We start from the raw sequence: 21,956 nt of genomic DNA on the forward strand, positions 1-21,956 counted from the left end.
ACAGATTATTTACAAATTGTATCTGATGGTGAACATCTATGTAAAAACTGCCTTAAAAGTGAACACTGGGCACAAAAGGAGAAATGAAAGGTAGAATAAATTTGAATGAATGTTTCAAGATCTATGTCTAAGCTTATTCCAGTTTATAACTATTAGAAAAGTAAAATATTTTTGTTTCTTCTTTGAAAGTCTTTTAACTCCTGATCATAATCTTAATAAAGATTTGTCCTCCATGTTCAGCAAATCAGTACTTTCAGCTGTAGGATTATAGACATGGGAAAAGTGAAAGTGTTAGTCACTCAGTCATGTCTGACTCTGCGACCCCTTGGACTATAGCCACCAGGCTCCTCTGTCCATAGGATTCTCCAGGCAAGAATACTGGTGGGTTGCCATTCTCTTCTCCAGGGGATCTTCCTGACCCAGGGACTGAACCCAGATCTCGTGCATTGCACACAGATTCTTTACCATCTGAACCACCAGGGAAACCCAAATTATAGACATATTTCAATCTAAAAAGATCAGCTCTCATATGCTTCAAACGCAGCAAAATATGTAGCAGAAGGACATGCTTTATACCCTGTTGTCTTTCTGACAACTTGTGCTGACACAAGGCAGGGTAAAGTCTTTGAAATTAGAATTAAAGAAACTTACAATATAATGAGAGAAAAAATTAAAATGAAGATAGATTTCAGAACCCATTGCTCTTCTGTTTGGCAAGGTTTAAGAAAATCTGTTGGTTTAAGCAATAACAGCAATAGCCAAAGTCGAGACATATCATTTTCCTGAACCAAATAAATGCAAGCTTCAGCCTATTTTGAATCTGCTCTTGATACATTTACAAATGAAATTTATCCTCTGTGCAAGACATTTTCAAATATATGTCACATTGGAATACAACTCTGCCCTCTGGGGTATTGTTAGGAAGAATGCCAAAAGCTAAGTCATGCATCCTTGTTCAAAGGTCAGAAAGAGCACTGTTCCACTATAACTCAAAATGGCAGTCTCTGAAAACAACTGCCAAATGGAAAGCTTTATATAGAATATATGAAGATGTTTTTCCCCATACATAAATATTTGATTTTGATTTCAAAGATCTGAAGCAATTCTCAACTTATACAAAATGTTTTTTCCCCTTATTTATATAAAGCATGTATACTCTCTGTATACAAAATTTAATTCTCTTGAATAGCTAATGTTAAGATACTGAGATAAAATAAAATTCTGCATCAGAAGTAGAAGTAGAATCTAAATAGGAAATAGCTGATTGATTAAATACTATGCAGGTTACAAACAGAAGTGACCTAATTTCAATTTTTCTTTAAAAGAGAAAGAACTAGAAGCTAGAATATGAATATAACTCAATGTAAGTGACTCATTTTGTAGTTTCACATTATCTTCTTTATTTTTTTAATTTAAATTTATTTATTTTAATTACAGGCTAATTACTTTACAATATTGTATTGGTTTATACTCCCTAGTTGTTCCATATTTGCAGCTAAAAATTCCAAAGATACAGATTAATGCTAATACATATACTGAAATTCCTCAACTTTGGCTAGAGCTCAAAAGATTGCTTTGATATTATTCAAGACTTTTAGCAGAGTAGTCCCCTTCCCCCATATGACCAGGAGCAGGTAAACATGAGGTGTGATATAGGGAAATGCAGAGCAACATATGGCACTGGGTCCAGTCTATGTGCTAATCCCAAATAGAGCAATAAGTAAAAATTTTACTTCATCTTGAACTGTCATTATCTTTAGAATTGGTGAAAATCAGATATATATATATATGTGTGTGTGTGTGTGTGTGCCCTAATTTCCATATGTATTAATATTTACTCATCGAGGAGCAAATTTTAGCACTACGTTAGAGAGACAACACATAAATATATTATGTGTTGCCTTTCAATACAGTTCACCTTTTCTTTACTGTTGGGTAAACACTTTTAGGATGGTTGAGTCCAGAAAACAGAGTTTTAATTGGGCGGGGGAACATGGCCCATACTGAAAAATACATATCCCAACACAGTCACATATTCATATACATGTAATCAAAAGTTTCACAAACTAGCATTGATTCTTACTACAAACGATGCACTCTGATATTTTCTGTTCAAGGGTATACTACTTCATTCAGAAGTCCTAGTCACTACCCATTACATTTATGTAAGGACTGAAAAATGGCTTGTGACCTGAAATTTGAAAAGCATTGGTATAGACTATGACCCTGGGACAGACTAACTCATTCACACAGAAATTTCTTCTAGAATTGTTTATAAATATCATCAGCTTTAAGAGTATGCAAAAAACACCTTTTTCTGATTTACCATGGCTCTTGAACACAGTCATCAGTGGAATAAACTTTTCTGGTTTTACAAGCTAAAATCCAACAGCAATCCTCTGGGCAGGAAAATTGAAACTTTTTCATGTCCTTTTGATAATTCTCATCTCATTTGAAATGGATTAATAGAAGAGGAAGCAGTTCATTTTCTTTCTTTTTTTTTTTTTTTTTTTTCCATCCCCTGTCGTCCCCTTCTCCTTCTGCCTTCAATCTTTCCCAGCATCAGGATCTTTTCAAATGAGTCAGTTCTTCCTATCAGGTGGCCAAAATATTGGAATTTCAGCTTCAGAATCAGTCCTTCCAATGAATATTCAGGACTGATTTCCTTTAGGGTAGACTGGTTGCATCTCCTTGCAATCCAAGAGACTCTCTAGAGTCTTCTCCAACAGCAAAGTTCAAAAGCATCAATTCTTCAGCGGTCAGCTCTCTTTATAGTCCAACTCTCACTTTCATACATGACTACTGGAAAAACCATAGCTTGACTAGACAGTAATAGCTTTGATTATTACTTTTTTGGCAAAGTAATGTCTCTGCTTTTTAATATGCTAACTAGGTAGGTCATAACTTTTCTTCCAAGGAGCAAGTGATTTTGGAACCCCCCCAAAATAGTCTCTCACTGTTTTCATTGTTTCCCCATCTATTTGCCATGAAGTGATGGGACCAGATGCCATGATCTTAGTTTTCTGAATGTTGGGCTTTAAGCCAACATATTCACTCTCCACTTTCACTTTCATCAAGAGGCTCTTTAGTTCTTGTTAGCTTTCTGCCATAAGGGTGGCATCATCTGCATACCTGGGGTTCTTGATATTTCTCCTGGCAATCTTGATTCTAGCTTGTGCTTCCTCCAGCCCAGCGTTTCTCATGATGTACTCTGCATATAAGTTAAATAAACAGAGTGACAATATACAGCCTTGCTGTACTCCTTTCCCTATTTGGAAACAGTCTGTTGTTCCATGCCCAGTTCTAACTGTTGCTTCCTGACCTGCATACAGATTTCTCAGGAGGCAAGTCAGGTGGTCTGGTATTCCCATCTCTTGAAGAATTTTCCATAGTTAATTGTGATCCACACAGTGAAAGGCTTTGGCATAGTCAATAAAACAGCAGTAGATGTTTTTCTGGAACTCTCTTGCTTTTTTGATGTTTCAACGGATGTTGGGAATTTGATCTCTGGTTTCTCTGCCTTTTCTAAATCCATCTTGAACATCTGGAAGTTCACAGTTCATGTACCGTTGAAGCCTGGCTTGGAAAATTCTGAGCATTACTTTGCTAGTGTGTGATATGAGTGCATTGTGCAGTAGTTTGAGCATTCTTTTGCATTGCCTTTCTTTGGGATTGGAATGAAAACTGACATTTTCCAGTCCTGTGGCCACTGCTGAGTTTTCCAAATTTACTGGTATATTGAGGGCAGCACTTTCATAGCATCATCTTTTTGAATTTGAAATAGCTCAACTGGAATTCCATCAACTCCACTAGCTTTGTTCGTAGTGATGCTTTCTAAGGCCCACTTGACTTCGCATTCCAGGATGTGGATCAGATCATGAACTCCTTATTACCAAATTCAGACTTAAACTGAAGAAAGTAGGGAAAACCACTAGACCATCCAGGTGTGACCTAAATCAAATCCCTTATGATTATACAGTGGAAGTGACAAAGAGATTCAACAGATTAGATCTGATGGACAAAGTGCCTGAAGAACTATGGACAGAGGTTCATGACATTGTACAAGAGGCAGAGATTAAGACCACCCCCAAGAAAAAGAAATGCAAAAACCAAAATGGTTGTCTGGTGAGGCCTTACAAATAGCTGTGAAAAGAGAGAAGTGAAAGGCAAAGGAGAAAAGGAAAGATATACCCATTTGAATGCACAGTTCCAGAGACTAGCAAGGAGAGATAAGAAAGCCTTCCTCAGTGATCAATGGAAAGAAATAGAGGGAAACAATAGAATGGGAAATACTAGAGATCTCTTCAAGAAAATTAGAGATATCAAGGGAACATTTCATGCAAAGATGGGCACAATAAAGGACAGAAATGGTATGGACCTAACAGAAGCCGAAGATATTAAGAAGTGGCAAGAATACACAGAGGAACTGTACAAAAAAAGATATTCATGACCCAGATAATCATGATGGTGTGATCACTCACCTAGAGCAGTTCATTTTCAATTCGGAACTTTTTCTTCCTTATAACTGTTTACCATATTTTAAAAAAAGTAATCACATTTCTACCTTTTAAAAAAATATCAGATATTAGGATATTATGGTGTCCTATATATTCTCCACTAATCCTTACAGATCCACTTTCCACTCTTATTCACCATGCTCTGTTTCTTTACAGACTGCATTACTAGGATCCCTTGACTTTTAGCTTCCTATAATGACAGAGCACTATAGACTGGGACCAGAGAAACACAATCCCTGTTGGACCATAGTTTGGCAATGACTGTGATCCATTATCAAAGAACAAAGCTCTTGTCATGTGACTTATACAGCTATAGACCTCACTGGTTTGCATTAACTACTTCCTTGCTCCTTTAGGCCTAGAAGTAGTAACAGTTTCCAGATGGTACACATTTCTAGAATTTGATTAAGGATTACCCTTTATCCTGCCTACACTTTTTAAAAAAATTTATTGGAGTATAGTTGGTTTACAGTGCTGTATTAGTTTTGGGCATACAGCAAAGTGAATCAGTTATACATATATGCAGTCTTTTTAGATTCTTTTCCTATATCAGTTCAGTTCAGTCACTCAGTCATGTCTGACTCTTTGCGACCCCATGAACCGCAGCACACCAGGCCTCCCTGTCCATCACCAACTTCCGAAGTCCACCCAAACCCATGTCCATCGAGTCAGTGATGCCATCCAACCATCTCATCCTCTGTCGTTCTCTTCTCCTCCCGCCCTCAATCTTTCCCAGCATAAGGGTCTTTTCCGATGAGTCAACTCTTTGCATCAGGTGGCCAAAGGACTGGAGTTTCAGCTTCAACATCAGTCCTTCCAATGAACACCCAGGACTGGTCTACCTTAGGATGGACTGGTTGGATCTCTTTGCAGTCCAAGGGACTCTCAAGAATCTTCTCCATAGCAAAAATCAACAAAACCAAAAGCTGGTTCTTTGAAAGGATAAATAAAATTGACAAACCATTAGCCAGACTCATCAAGAAACAAAGGGAGAAAAATCAAATCAATAAAATTAGAAACGAAAACGGAGAGATCACAACAGACAACACAGAAATACAAAGGATCATAAGAGACTACTATCAACAATTATATGCCAATAAAATGGACAACGTGGAAGAAATGGACAAATTCTTAGAAAAGTACAACTTTCCAAAACTCGACCAGGAAGAAATAGAAAATCTTAACAGACCCATCACAAGCACGGAAATTGAAACTGTAATCAAAAATCTTCCAGCAAACAAAAGCCCAGGTCCAGACGGCTTCACAGCTGAATTCTACCAAAAATTTAGAGAACAGCTAACACCTATCCTGCTCAAACTCTTCCAGAAAATTGCAGAGGAAGGTAAACTTCCAAACTCATTCTATGAGGCCACCATCACCCTAATACCAAAACCTGACAAAGATCCCACAAAAAAAGAAAACTACAGGCCAATATCAATGATGAACATAGATGCAAAAATCCTTAACAAAATTCTAGCAATCAGAATCCAACAAAACATTAAAAAGATCATACACCATGACCAAGTGGGCTTTATCCCAGGGATGCAAGGATTCTTCAATATCTGCAAATCAATCAATGTTATACACCACATTAACAAACTGAAAAATAAAAACCATATGATTATCTCAATAGATGCAGAGAAAGCCTTTGACAAAATTCAACATCCATTTATGATAAAAACTCTCCAGAAAGCAGGAATAGAAGGAACATACCTCAACATAATAAAAGCTATATATGACAAACCCACAGCAAACATTATCCTCAATGGTGAAAAATTGAAAGCATTTCCTCTAAAGTCAGGAACAAGACAAGGGTGCCCACTTTCACCATTACTATTCAACATAGTTTTGGAAGTTTTGGCCACAGCAATCAGAGCCAAAAAAGAAATAAAAGGAATCCAAATTGGAAAAGAAGAAGTAAAACTCTCACTGTTTGCAGATGACATGATCTGCATAGAAAACCCTAAAGACTCCACTAGAAAATTACTAGAACTAATCAATGACTATAGTAAAGTTGCAGGATATAAAGTTAACACACAGAAATCCCTTGCATTCCTATACACTAATAATGAGAAAACAGAAAGAGAAATTAAGGAAACAATTCCATTCACCATTGCAACGGAAAGAATAAAATACTTAGGAATATATCTACCTAAAGAAACTAAAGACCTATATATAGAAAACTATAAAACACTGGTGAAAGAAATCAAAGAGGACACTAATAGATGGAGAAATATACCATGTTCATGGATTGGAAGAATCAATATAGTGAAAATGAGTATACTACCCAAAGCAATCTATAGATTCAATGCAATCCCTATCAAGCTACCAACGGTATTCTTCACAGAGCTAGAACAAATAATTTCACAATTTGTATGGAAAGACAAAAAACCTCGAATAGCCAAAGCGATCTTGAGAAAGAAGAATGGAACTGGAGGAATCAACCTACCTGACTTCAGGCTCTACTACAAAGCCACAGTCATCAAGACAGTATGGTACTGGCACAAAGACAGAAATATAGATCAATGGAACAAAATAGAAAGCCCAGAGATAAATAAACGCACATATGGACACTTTATCTTTGACAAAGGAGGCAAGAATATACAATGGATTAAAGACAATCTCTTTAACAAGTGGTGCTGGGAAATCTGGTCAAACACTTGTAAAAGAATGAAACTAGAACACTTTCTAACACCATTCACAAAAATAAACTCAAAATGGATTAAAGATCTAAACGTAAGACCAGAAACTATAAAACTCCTAGAGGAGAACATAGGCCAAACACTCTCCGACTTAAATCACAGCAGGATCCTCTAACCCACCTCCCAGAATATTGGAAATAAAAGCAAAAATAAACAAATGGGACCTAATTAACCTTAAAAGCTTCTGCACATCGAAGGAAACTATTAGCAAGGTGAAAAGACAGCCTTCAGAATGGGAGAAAATAATAGCAAATGAAGCAACTGACAAACAACTAATCTCAAAAATATACAAGCAACTCCTACAGCTCAACTCCAGAAAAATAAATGACCCAATCAAAAAATGGGCCAAAGAACTAAATAGACATTTCTCCAAAGAAGACATACAGAGGGCTAACAAACACATGAAAAGATGCTCAACATCATTCATTATCAGAGAAATGCAAATCAAAACCACTATGAGGTACCATTTCACACCAGTCAGAATGGCTGCGATCCAAAAGTCTACAAATATTAAATGCTGGAGAGGGTGTGGAGAAAAGGGAACCCTCTTACACTGTTGGTGGGAATGCAAACTAGTATAGCCACTATGGAGAACAGTGTGGAGATTCCTTAAAAAACTGGAAATAGAACTGCCTTATGATCCAGCAATCCCACTGTTGGGTATACACACTGAGGAAACCAGAAGGGAAAGAGATATGTGTACCCCACTGTTCATCGCAGCACTGTTTGTAATAGCCAGGACATGGAAGCAACCTAGATGTCCATCAGCAGATGAATGGATAAGAAAGCTATGGTACATATACACAATGCAGTATTACTCAGCCATTAAAAAGAAAACATTTGAATCAGTTCTAATGAGGTGGATGAAACTGGAGCCTATTATACAGAGTGAAGTAAGCCAGAAGGAAAAACACCAATACAGTATAATAACACATATATATGGAATTTAGAAAGCTGGTAACAATAACCCTGTGTACGAGACAGCAAAAGAGACACTGATGTATAGAACAGTCTTATGGGCTCTGTGGGAGAGGGAGAGGGTGGGAAGATTTGGGAGAATGGCATTAAAACATATAAAATATCATGTATGAAACGAGATGCCAGTCCAGGTTCGATGCACGATACTGGATGTTTGGGGCTAGTGCACTGGGACGACCCAGAGGGATGGTATGGGGAGGGAGGAGGAAGGAGGGTTCGGGATGGGGAACACATGTATAACTGTGGTGGATTCATTTTGATATTTGGCAAAACTAATACAATTATGTAAAGTTTAAAAATAAAATAAAATAAAAAAAAGAAAGTAAGTCAAACATCTGAAAGTACAAAAAAAAAAAAAAAAAAAGAATCTTCTCCAACAGCACAGTTCAAAAGCATCAATTCTTCCACACTCAGCTTTCTTTATAGTCCAACTCTCATATCCATACATGACCACTGGAAAAACCATAGGTCTGACTAGATGGACCTTTGTTGATAAAGTAATGTCTCTGCTTTTTAATATTCTGTCTAGGCTGGTCATAATTTTCCTTCCAAGGAGTAAGCGTCTTTTAATTTCATGGCTGCAATCACCCTCTGCAGTGATTTTGGAGCCCCGAAAAATAATGTCAGCCACTGTTTCCACTGTTTCCCCATCTATTTGCCATGAAGTGATGGGACCAGATGCCATGATCTTAAGTTTTTTTAATGTAGAGCTTTAAGCCAACTTTTTCACTCTCCTCTTTCACTTTCATCAAGAGGCTTTTTAGTTCCTCTTCACTTTCTGCCATAAGGGTGGTGTCATCTACATATCTGAGGTTATTGATATTTCTCCCAGCAATCTTGATTCCAGCTTGTGCTTCTTCCAGCCCAGCGTTTCTCATGATGTACTCTGCATATAAGTTAAATAAGCAGGGTGACAATATACAGCCTTGACGTACTCCTTTTCCTATTTGGAACCATTCTGTTGTTCCATATCCAGTTCTAACTGTTGCTTCCTCAGCTGCATACAGGTTTCTCTAGAAGCAGGTCAGGTGGTCTGCTATTCACATCTCTTGAAGAATTTTCCACAGTTTATTGTGATCCACAGAGTCAAAGGCTTTGGCATAGTCAATAAAGCAGAAACAGATGATTTTCTGGAACTCTCTTGCTTTTTCGATAATCCAGTGAATGTTGGTAATTTGATCTCTGGTTCCTCTGCCTTTTCTAAATCCAGCTTGAACATCTGGAAGTTCATGATTCACGTATTACTGAAGCCTGGCTTAGAGAATTTTAAGCATCACTTTACTAGCGTGTGAGATGAGTGCAATTGTGTGGTAGTTCGAGCATTCTTTGGCATTGCCTTTCTTTGGGATTGGAATGAAAATTGACCTTTTCCAGTCCTGTGGCCACTGCTGAATTTTCCAAATTTGCTGGCATATTAAATGCAGCACTTTCACAGCATCAATTTTCAGGATTTGAAATAGCTCAACTGGAATTCCATCACCTCCACTAGCTTTGTTCATAGTGAGGCCCACTTGACTGCACATTCCAGGATGTCTGGCTCTAGGTGAGTGAGTACACCATCATGGTTATCTGTTTGTACAGTTCTTCTGTATATTCTTGCCACCTCTTCTTAATATCTTCTGCTTCTGTTAGGTCCATACCATTTCTGTCCTTTATTGAACCCATCTTTGCATGAAATGTTCCCTTGGTATCTCTAATTTTCTTGAAGAGATCTCCAGTCTTTCCCATTCTATTGTTTTCCTCTATTTCTTTGCATTGATCGCTGAGGAAGACTTTTCTATCTCTCCTTGCTGTTCTTTGGAACTTTGCATTCAGATGGGTATATCTTTCCTTTTCTCCTTTGCTTTTTGCTTGTCTTCTTTTCACAGCTCTTTGTAAGACCTCCTCAGACAGCCATTTTGCTTTTTTGCATTTCTTTTTCTTGGGGATGGTCTTGATTCCTGTCTCCTGTACAATGTCACAAACCTCCATCCATAGTTCATCAGGCACTCTACCAGATCTAGTCCCTAAATCTATTTTTCACTTCCACTCATACAGTCATAAGGGATTTGATTTAGGTCATACCTGAATGGTATAGTGATTTTTCCACTTTCTTCAATTTCAGTCAGAATTCGGCAACAAGCAGTTCATGATCTGAGCCACAGTCAGCTCCTGGTCTTGTTTTTGCTGACTGTATAGAGCTTCTCCATCTTTGGCTGCAAAAATATAATCAATCTGATTTCGGTGTCGACCATCTGGTGATGTCCATGTGTAGAGTCTACTCGTGTGTTGTTGGAAGAGGGTGTTTGCCAAGACCAGTGCTTTTCCCATACAGGTCATTACAGAGAACTTAGTAGAGTTCCCTGTGCTATAGAGTAGGTCTTTAATAATTATCTATTAAGCAAGCCACTCCAGTACTCTTGCCTAGAAAATCCCATGGATGGAGGAGCCTGGTGGGCTACAGTCCATGGGGTCACTACAAGTCGGTCGCGACTGAGCGACTTCACTTTCACTTTTCACTTTCACGCAATGGAGAAGGAAATGGCAACCCACTCCAGTGTTCTTGCCTGGAGAATCCCAGGGACGGCAGAGCCTGGTGGGCTGCTGTCTATGGGGTTGCACAGAGTCCGACACGACTGAAGCGACTTAGCGCAGAAGCAGCAGCAGTGTACATGTTTCATCCAAATTAGTCCTTTCATTAAATATTTTTCTCACACTTTTTGAGTGACAATCTCTTTCTTGCTATGACTCTGATCCACATGTCACATTTATTTTAATGATTAAATACTATGACATCAAGTTTTGTAGAGATGAACATATAATCAAAATGGCCACCTACATACAGAACTTTAACTAAAAAATATCTGTCAAAAACACTGTCTAATTTTCAACTAGGTATATTTGTTTATTTTTTGCTTTTATTTCTCTTGTCTTTGGAGACAGATCCAAAAAAAAATATCGCTACCATTTATGTTATAGAGTGTTCTGCCTATGTTCTCTTCTAGGAGTTTTATGGTTTCAAATCTTAGATTTGGATCGTATCTCTTTTAAGTTTGTTTTTCTATATGGTGTGTGGAAATGTTCTAATCTCATTCTTTTATTTGTTTTATTTTATTTTTTTTAATCTCATTCTTTTACATGAAGCTGTCCAGGTTTCCCAGCATTTCTTATTGAAGAGATTGTCTTTTCTCCAATTGTTTTTTGCCTCCTTTGTCATAGTCTATTAATAATTGATCACAGTCAATGGCTTTATTTCTGAGCTTTCTATTCTGTTCCATTGATCTATGTGTTTGTTTTTGTGTTAGTACCATGCTGTTTTTACTTCTGAAGTTTTGTGGCATAGTCTGAAGTCCAGATGCACATTTCCAGTTTTATTCTTTTCTCTCACGTTTGCTTTACCAGCATTATTTACACTAGCCAAGATACAGAAGCAACCCAAGTGTCCATCAACAGATGAATGGATAAAGAACATGGGGGTATGTATATACAATGAAATATTATTCAGCCATTAAAAAAATGAAATTCTGCCAATTGTAACACCGTGCATGGGCCTAGAGTATATTATACTTAGTGAAATAAATCAGAGAAATACAAATACTACATTTCACTTATATGTGGAATTTAGAAAATAAAGCAAATGAATATATAGAACAAAACAGAAACAGACACACAGATAGAAAACAAACTAGTAGTTACCATTGGCAGAAGGAAGGAGGAGAGGCAAGATAGGGGTACGGAATTAATAAGATACAAACTACTGTGTGGATCACAATAAACTGGAAAATTCTTCAAGAGATGGGACTATCAGACCATCTGATCTGCCTCTTGAGAAATCTGTATGCAGGTCAGGAAGCAACAGTTAGAACTGGACATGGAACAACAGACTGGTTCCAAATAGGAAAAGGAGTACATCAAGGCTGTATATTGTCACCCTAATTATTTAACTTATATGCAGAGTACATCATGAGAAACGCTGGGCTGGAAGAAGCACAAGCTGGAATCAAGATTGCTGGGAGAAATATCAATAACTTCAGATATGCAGATGACACCACCCTTATGGCAGAAAGTGAAGAAGAACTAAAGAGCCTCTTGATGAAAGTGAAAGAGGAGAGTGAAAAAGTTGGCTTAAAGCTCTACATTAAAAAAACTAAGATCACGGCATCTGGTCCCATCACTTCATGGCAAATAGATGGGGAAACAGTGGAAACAGTGGCTGACTTTATTTTTCGGGGCTCCAAAATCACTGCAGAGGGTGATTGCAGCCATGAAATTAAAAGACGCTTACTCCTTGGAAGGAAAGTTATGACCAACCTAGACAGAATATTAAAAAGCAGAGACATACTTTGCCAACAAAAGTCTGTCTAGCCAAGGCTATGGTTTTTCCAGTGGTCACATGTATGGATGTGAGAGTTGGACTATAAAGGAAGCTGAGTGCAGAAGAATTGATGCTTTTGAACTGTGGTGTTGGACAAGACTCTTGAGAGTCCCTTGGACTGCAAGAAGATCCAACCAGTCCATCCTAAAGGAGATCAGGCCTGAGTTGGAAGGACTGATGTTGAAGCTGAAACTCCAATACTTTGCCCACCTGATGTGAAGAGCTGACTCACTTGAAAAGACCCTGATGCTGGGGAAGATTGAGGGCAGGAGGAGAAGGGGACGACAGAGGATGAGATGGTTGGATGGCATCACCAACTCAATGGACATGGGTTTGGGTAGACTCCGGGAGTTGGTGATGGACAGGGAGGCCTGGCCTGCTGTGGTTCATGGAGTCGCAAAGAGTCGAACACGACTGAGCGACTGAACTGAACTGAACTGAACTATATATAAAATAGATAAGCACCCAGAGGGTTGGTATGGGGAGGGAGGTAGGAGAGGGGTTCAGGATTGGGAACACATGTACACCCATGGTGGATTAATGTTGATGTATGGCAAAACCAATACAATATTGTAAAGTAATTAGCCTCTAATTAAAATAAATAAATTTTAAAAAAGAAAGAAAATTCAAGAAAATTCATAAAATAAAATAAAATAGATAAGCAACAAAGATATATACAGCACAAGACAATGTAGCCATTATTTTGTAATAAGTTTAAAAGCAGTATAATCTATAACAATATTGAATGACTATTCTGTACATCTGAAACTAATGTGACATTGTAAAGCAACTATATTTGAATAAAAAACACATACCACCTAATAAGTAATCACATCTGTATTTTTACAAATATACAAACAATTGTTTTGTATACAAACAATCTGTAACAATGACATACAATTCAAAAAATGTTATGATTAACAAAAAATACTGTTAAATGAAGATTAGAGGAAAAAATGGTAGGGAGGAGACTGAATCATTAAAGAACTGTTAGTAGCATAAATAACTCAAGAATGCTTACTTTATGAAATAAATTAAAAATAAGGGATAGAATAAACTTCTGGATGTGCAAAAGGAAATAAAAAGAGTAACTAATCAAATATAAGTATTAAACATTTGCAAATAATTAATATCTGTATATATTTCTAGCCATGAGGCTCTACACAGAAATTACCTTTTAATTTAGTTTACAGGGTCTCTCTCAACCTATGGATTAATATCTTGGTTAATATTAATGAAACATTTTCCAGTATTGATTTAAGAATTAGAATGGCAACCCACTCCAGTGTTCTTGCCTGGAGAATCCCAGGGACGGTAGAGCCTGATGGGCTGCCGTCTATGGGGTCACACAGAGTCGGACACGACTGAAGCGACTTAGCAGCAGCAGCAGCAACAGGAACATACAGACACATGTATTTTATAAACATGACCTGAGAGCTTATTTCACTTCAAAAATGTTAAAACATGTTTTCTATAAGTTTAACTGGAGCCTATTATACAGAGTGAAGGAAGCCAGAAAGAAAAACACCAATAATACAGTATACTAACGCATATATATGGAATTTAGAAAGATGGTAACAATAACCCTGTATACGAGACAGCAAAAGAGACACAGATGTATAGAACAGTCTTTTGGACTCTGTGGTAGAGGGAGAGGGTAGGATGATTTGGGAGAATTGCATGGAAATATGTATAATATCATATATGAAACGAGTCGCCAGTCCAGGTTCGATGCACTATACTGGATGCTTGGGGCTGGTGCACTAGGACGACCCAGAGGGATGGTATGGGGAGGGAGGAGGGAAGAGGGATGGGGAACATGTGTATACCTGTGGTGGATTCATGTTGATATATGGCAAAACCAATACAATATTGTAAAGTTAAAAAATAAAATAAAATTTAAAAACAAACAAACAAACAAAAACTTTAACATGTCACATACCATATTATTATTGTACTTTGCTTGAATAATGGGTTGCTACTGTTTTGTTGAAAACATGCAGAATTTTAACTCCTTGGTTTTCTTGTCCATCTCATTACTTTTTATTTTAAATTGTGAAATATAAAAAGTGAACATTAACACCTGAATTCAGTGTTACTATTCACCATGTGTGTCCATATTTACTCTAGAGACATCCTACATTTTTTCATTTTTCCATGTGAGCTAAAGCATTATACAAATTGAAAAAGGTTAATTGTTTAACCTCTAACTATATTATGCTGTATTACACAGTGCAACAGATGAGAAAGCATCAGCTCAGAGATTAACATTTCATAAGAGTTCAATAAATACTAGCTGAACTGAAATCTAAGCATATATCAGGCTTAAGTTTGAGTTTCATTTAGTATATTATATTTCAATAAAATAAAAGAAACCATATATTTTTACTAGCATATTATTTTGCAATTAGGTATTTAAATCTTGTATCTACTTTAAAATATAGACTATACCATTTCATGGTAATGTAAGTTCAATCCATCTAATTTATACACTGTACTACCTGAATTATATGAAATATATTTATTCTGAAGTAGCACAAGAAATCTTTCTCCTTTTGGTGTTTTTTAATAAAAAGGCAATGAGTCCACTTCTAAAGTGTCTAATTGGGGAGGTGGCAATTAGGTTTCATTTGCTTATGCAAAGTAAACGTGTTATTTCATTTTTACACATACAAGAAAAAATAGAACTGAGACTAAGAATTGGAGAGTAAAACCCTCTGTCATAGGAATAGGGATAAGAAAGCATAAACCAATCATCATGTAGAAATTTTAAGATTTTTCTCTCTTTTACTTGGAAAACTTAACCCATGCAAATTTTAAAGACCTATTAGAGACTACAGAATTATGACAGGGAAATGAAGTAGTCCAGAGTCAGGCTTGAAATACTGAAATGTTAAAATGTTGAGAAGCTTACTGATGAAAATCTTGCAATGCTAAGCTGTCTCTGGCTCAGGATTACCTTCATCACAACATATAATACTGTATTTATTACCATCACTGTGATTCAAAGAATACTATCTCTCCTGTTAGGCCTCCTAGGGGGCCTTACATCTGATGGTTTAAGGATAAAAAGTGTATGAGACATTAAGAACAATTTCAATTAGTCAAAAATATTCTAATGGGCATTTTTTATAATTGAGTCTCTGTCTTGTTTGCCCATGTGATCCTCCAGATTTGTTTGCTTGTTTTGATTTCTCAACTCCTGCCTTGTCACTGCGTCCTCTTACATCCTCATTTCTCCAGATTAACCCAGTTTTGTACCCAGAAAAACAATGCTGCTGCTGCTGCTAAGTCGCTTCGGTCGTGTCCGACTCTGTGCGACCCCATAGACGGCAGCCCACCAGGTTCCTCTGTCCCTGGGATTCTCCAAGCAAGAATACTGGAGTGGGTTGCCATTTCCTTATTCAATGCATGAAAGTGAAAAGTAAAAGTGAAGTCGCTTAGTCGGCCCGACTCTTAGCGACCCCTGGACTGGAGACTACCAGGCTCCTCCATCCATGGGATTTTCCAGGCAAGAGTACTAGAGTAGGGTGCCATTGCCTTCTCTGAAAAACAATGCTGCTGCTGCTGCTGCTAAGTCGCTTCAGTCGTGTCCGACTCTGTGCGACCCCATAGACAACAGCCCACCAGGTTCCCCTGTCCCTGGGATTCTTCAGACAAGAACACTGGTGTGGGTTGCCATTTCTTTCTCCAATGCATGAAAGTGAAAAGTGAGAGTGAAGTCGCTCAGTTGTGCCGGACTCTTTGTGACCCCATGGACTGCAGTCCACCAGGCTCTTCTGTCCATGGGATATTCCAGGCAAAAGAGTACTGGAGTAGGATGCCATTCATTGCCTTCTCTGGAAAAACAATGCTAACTGCTGCTAAATTTCCTGCTGCTGCTTCATGCTGTCTTTACTCTCTTCACACTGCTTGCATATAAAATGCCTTACAAGCCTCCATCTGTCTTGTAGGTCTTTTGTACACACACACATATATAATATTCTTGAAATTTAAAATTCCATGAATGGGTAAAAGAGCGGGCTGGAGAGACAATTAAGGAATTGGGGGAAATATCTGAAAAAAATTATACAGAATGTATCACAGAAAAACATTGTGAAAAATAAGAAGTAGATATTTTTTAGATGAGGGATAATATGATAAAGTCTAACATATACCTGGAGTTCTAGAAAATGAGAACAGAGAAAATGAAGAAGTACTGTTTGAAAATAGGTGAAAATATTCCAAAATTGATAGAAGACATGAATCCTCAGATTCAGGAATCACAATGAATTACAAACAGAATAATTAAAAGACACACATACACATATCATGTGGAACTGCAGAATGACACATTTTTTAAGCAGCAAGGAAAAAAAAGATTACCTGCAAAGGAATGACAAACTAATAAAAATAGAAGCCAGAAGACAGTAAAATAATATATTCAGGATACTAAGGGAAAAAAATCATTAATGTAAAAATAAATATTTAGTTAAGCTATCATTCAAGAAACGTATTTTGGACAAATAGAAATTAAGAGAATTTATCACTAAGGCACCCTTTCTAAAGGAACATACATCAAGAGGAAATAAAACTATCCCAGAAAGAATGTCTGAGATGCAAGAAAGAATCCTGAGCCAAGAAAATGAAGGATATAAAGAAAAATAAATTAAAATAAGATAAATTTAAACATTACTTTCATGAATGTTAGGACATACATATGTATCTTTTGAGTTAGTGCTTTTGTTTTCTTTGGATAAATACCCAGATGTGGAATTGCTGGGACATTTGGTAGTTCTAATTTTGAGGAGTCTCCATAGTGGTTTCCCCAATTTACATTTCCACCAACAGTACACAGGGATTCCCTTTCTCCACATCCTCTCCAACACTTGCCATTTGTTGGCTTTTTGATAACAGCCATTTTAACAGGTGTGAAGTGATATCTTACTGTGGTTTTCATTTGCATTTCTGTGATAATTAGTGAGCAACTTTCTATGTACCTGTTGGGTGTCCACACATTTTCTGTGGGAAAAAAAAGTGTATTCGGGTGTTCTGCCCACTTCTTAATCCAATCCTTTTTGCTACTGAGTTGTATGAGTTCTCTATATATTTATCCCTTATCAAATATATGATTTGCAAATATTTTCTCCCATTCAGTAGGTTGCCTGATTTTTTGTGGATAGTTCCCTTTACAGCTTTTTAATTTGATGTAGTTCTACTTGTTTACTTTTTCTTTAGTTACCTTTGTTTTTCATATCAAATTTAAAAAAAAATTCATTGGTCTCTATCTTTTATGTTAGAAGTTCTCCTCAGAGGTCTTGCATTCTTTGCTTTCATGCTCATATGTACAAGGATGAAATCAAAAAGTGAGTTGGAAGCCCTGTGTATTTGGATAGGACTTGTCAGCTTTGAGCATATTGTAAAGTGATTTGGTTTGGTTGTTTCTTGGGGAACCCTGATGTCAATATGTCTGGGACATTTGTCTTGAGCTTGTTGAGTCCACTTGTATCTTTTATTATCCTGCCTGGCAGACGAAAGCCTGGCTGTCAACTTTCTAGGAGCAAAATGGAGGAGAGTTGGGATCACAGTATTCTTACTGAAGTTGTTTCTAATATGCTGTTTTATGAATTTATCTGTTCCTGGGTTTCTTAGTCCAAAGAGATTCTATTTTACCGCCTCCATAGAATAAAACTTCAGTTGACTGATGGAGTGACATTGGAATATTTGCCGGTTGATTGAAGTGAAGGAGGAAGATGATCCAGAAATATGACTGAATTTCAATGCACTACATTAGCAGCTTGATTCTTTCTTTCAGAGGTATCCGGTGCTGTTCAGGATGTTTCAGTATACACTGGGCTGTTTCTCAGCTTTTGCCACTGCCAGTTAACAATTCTATTTTCTCCATTAGTCACATCATTTGGCATTTTCTTCCTGTTTTTCGACTGACAAAATATGCCACTGTTTTCTTTTCCTCTCCCATTCTCCACACCTTAATATAGTATTAGCCTAGAAAAAAGGTTAAAAATACCATTACTTCTTTTCTTCATGGGATTTTGGGAGAAAGGAAAACTAGCTGTGGGTATTCTACTTTGTAGTTTTACAGAAAGTCTCCTGATTTTCCTTTATCTTTGCTATCCTTTCAGAAAATACCTACCAGGGTAATATTATCTTCTTAAAATTATTCTATTATTGTTTATTATGCTACTATTATAGTTCATTGTAACTATTATCAAATTTTCTAATCTCTAATTCACAGCACAAAAAACCCTCAATAAACATATACTTTAGTATTCTTAGACTTATATAACATAATGCACCTATTGAGCTAATATTTACTAATAACTTAACATATGCCAGTTATCTATACAAGCAGTGGGAATCAGTTCAGCTCAGTTCAGTTCAGTCGCTCAGTCATGACCGGCAATTCGCAACCCCCCTGAACTGCAGCACGACAGACCTTCCTGTCCATCACCAACTCACCCAGTTTACTCAAACTCATGCCCATTGAGTTGGTGATGCCATCCAACCATCTCATCCTCTGTCGTCCCCTTCTCCTCCCGCCCTCAATCTTTCCCAGCATCAGGGTCTTTTCCAGTGAGTCAGTTCTTCGCATCAGGTGGCCAAAATATTGGAGTTTCAGCTTCAACAGCTTCAGCTTGTGCTTCATCTAGCCCAACATTTCTCATGATTTACTCTGCATATAAGTTAAATAAGCAGGGTGACAATATACAGCCTTGATGTACTCCTTTCCCGATGTGGAACCAGTCCATTGTTTCATCTCCAGTTTTAACTGTTGCTTCTTGACCTGCATACAGATTTCACAGGACGCAGGTCAGGTGGTCTGGTATTCCCACCTCTTGAAGAATTTTCCGGTTTGTTGTGATCCACACAGTCAAAGGCTTTGGCATAGTCAATAAAGCAGAAATAGATGTTTTTCTGGAACTTTCTCGCTCTTTTGATGATCCAACGGATGTTGGCAATTTGATCTCTGGTTCCTCTGCCATTTCTAAATCCAGCTTGAACATCTGGAAGTTCATGGTTCACATACTGTTGAAGCCTGGCTTGGAGAATTTTGAGGATTCCTTTGCTAGCATGTGAGATGAGTACATCTGTATGATAGTCTGAGCATTCTTTGGCATTGCCTTTCTTTGGGATTGGAATGAAAACGACCTTTTTCAGTCCTGGGGCCACTGCTGAGTTTTCCAAATTTGCTGGCATATTGAGTGCAGCACTTTCCCAGCATCATCTTTTAGGATTTGAAATAGCTCAACTGGAATTCCATCACTTCCACTAGCTTTGTTCGTAGTGATGCTTCCTAAGGCCCACTTGACTTCACATTCCAGGATGTATGGCTGTGAGTAATCACACCATCATTATCTGGGTAGTGAAGATCTTTTTTGTATAGTTCCTCTGTGTATTCTTGCCACCTCTTCTTAATATTTTTTGCTTCTGTTAGATGCATACCATTTTTGTCTATTGAGCCCATCTTTGCATTAAATATTCCCTTGCTATCTCTAATTTTTTCTGAAGAGATCTCTAGTCTTTGAAGCCCCAGCAAGATGGTAGGAGAGGTGAAATGACATTTAGAATCAAACCCCATACCCACAAGAGACACTCAGAGGGCTCAAACATACCTTGTATGCACCAGGACCCGAGACCCCACAGAGACTGAGACAGAACAGTGTTTGAGTGTTTCCTGAGGAGGTATGGGTCAGCAGTGGACTGCTGCAGGGGCAGGGGCTCTGGGTGCAATAAACCTGTGTATGGTATAAGCCCTCTTGAAGGAGGTTGTTGTTAACCCCACCATAGAGCTGTGAGCTTCCCTGGTGGCTCAGATGGTAAAGCATCTGCCTACAATGCAGGAGACCTGGATTCAATCCCTGGGTTAGTAAGATCCCCTGGAGAAGGAAATGGCAACCCACTTCAGTATTCTTGCCTGGAGAATTCCATGGACTGAGGAGCCTGGTAGGCTACAGTCCATGGGGTCGCAAAGAGTCAGACATGACTGAGTGACTTCATTCACTCACTCACTCAGAGCTGTGAGAACTTACACAGGACTGGGGAAACAAATTCGTGGAGAGCACAGACAAAACATTGTGTGCACCAGGACCCAGGAGAAAGGAGCAGTGACCCCACAAGAGACTGACCCAGACTAGCCCATGAGGGTCCAGGAGTCTCTGGTGGAGGCAAAGGTTGGTGCTGGCCTGCTGCAGGGCTGGTGGCACTGAGTGTAGAAGTGCATGCATGGGACCTTTTGAAGGAGGTCACCTTACCTCCACCATAGTTTGGCTTCAGGTCACATAAAAGGGAGGGAACACAGCCCCGCCCATCAACAGAAAATTGGATTAAAGATTTACTGAGTGTGGTCCAGTAAGTTCAGAAAACTAAGATCATGGCATCTAGTCCCAACACTTCATGGCAAATAGATGGGGAAAGAGTAGAAACAGTGGCTGACTTTATTTGGGGGGGGCTCCAAAATCACTGCAAATGGTGACTGCACCCATGAAATTAAAAGATGCTTACTCCTTTGAAGAAAAGTTAAGACCAATCTAGACAGCATATTAAAAAACAGAGACATTACTTTGCCAACAAAGGTATGTATAATCAGGGCTATGGTTTTTTGTAGTCATGTATGGATGTGAGGGTTGGACTATAAAGAAAGCTGAGTGCTAAAGAATTGATGCTTTTGAACTGTGGTGTTGGAGAAGACTCTTGAGAGTCCCTTGGACTGCAAAGAAATCCAACCAGTTCATCCTAAAGGAAATCAGTCCTGAATATTCATTGGAAGGACTGATGTTGAGGCTGAACCTCCAATACCTTGGCCACCTGATGTGAAGGACTGACTCATTTGAAAAGACCCTGATGCTGGGAAAGATTGAAGGCAGGAAGAGAAGGGGACAACAGAGGATGAGATGGTTGGATGGCATCACCGACTCAATGGACATGAGTTTGAGTAAACTGCAGGAGTTGATGATGGACAGGGAGGCCCGGTGTGCTGCAGTCCATGAGGTCACAAAGAGTTGGACGTGACTGAGTGAACTGAACTGAGCATGGCCCCGCCCATCAGAACAAGACCCAGTTTCCTCCTCAGTCAGTCTCTCCCATAAGGAAGCTTCCATAAGCCTCTTATCCTTCTCCATCATAGGGCAGACAGACTGAAAACCACAGTCACATAAAACTAACCAGTCTGATCACGTGGACCACAGCCTTGTCTAACTCAATGAAACTATGATCCATTTCATGTAGGGCCACCCAAGATTGACGGGTCATGGTGGAGAGTGCTGACAAAACATGGTCCACTGGAGAAGGGAATGGCAAACCACTTCAGTATTCTTGCCTTGAGAAACCCATGAACAGTATGAAAAGACAAAAAGATAGGACACTGAAAAATGAACTCACCAGGTCAGTAGGTGTCCAATATGCTAC

The 21,956-nt window shown here is 38.2% G+C and overlaps 1 protein-coding gene across 8 annotated transcripts in view; it reads right to left on the bottom strand.

The window, feature by feature from the left end:
- SLC4A10 (solute carrier family 4 member 10) overlaps nt 1–21,956 on the bottom strand; it is a 343,111-nt gene that overhangs the window by 216,344 nt on the left and 104,811 nt on the right.

Source organism: Bos taurus, chromosome 2, assembly GCF_002263795.3.
Source record: "Bos taurus isolate L1 Dominette 01449 registration number 42190680 breed Hereford chromosome 2, ARS-UCD2.0, whole genome shotgun sequence".
In the NCBI taxonomy this organism is placed as follows: domain Eukaryota; kingdom Metazoa; phylum Chordata; class Mammalia; order Artiodactyla; family Bovidae; genus Bos; species Bos taurus.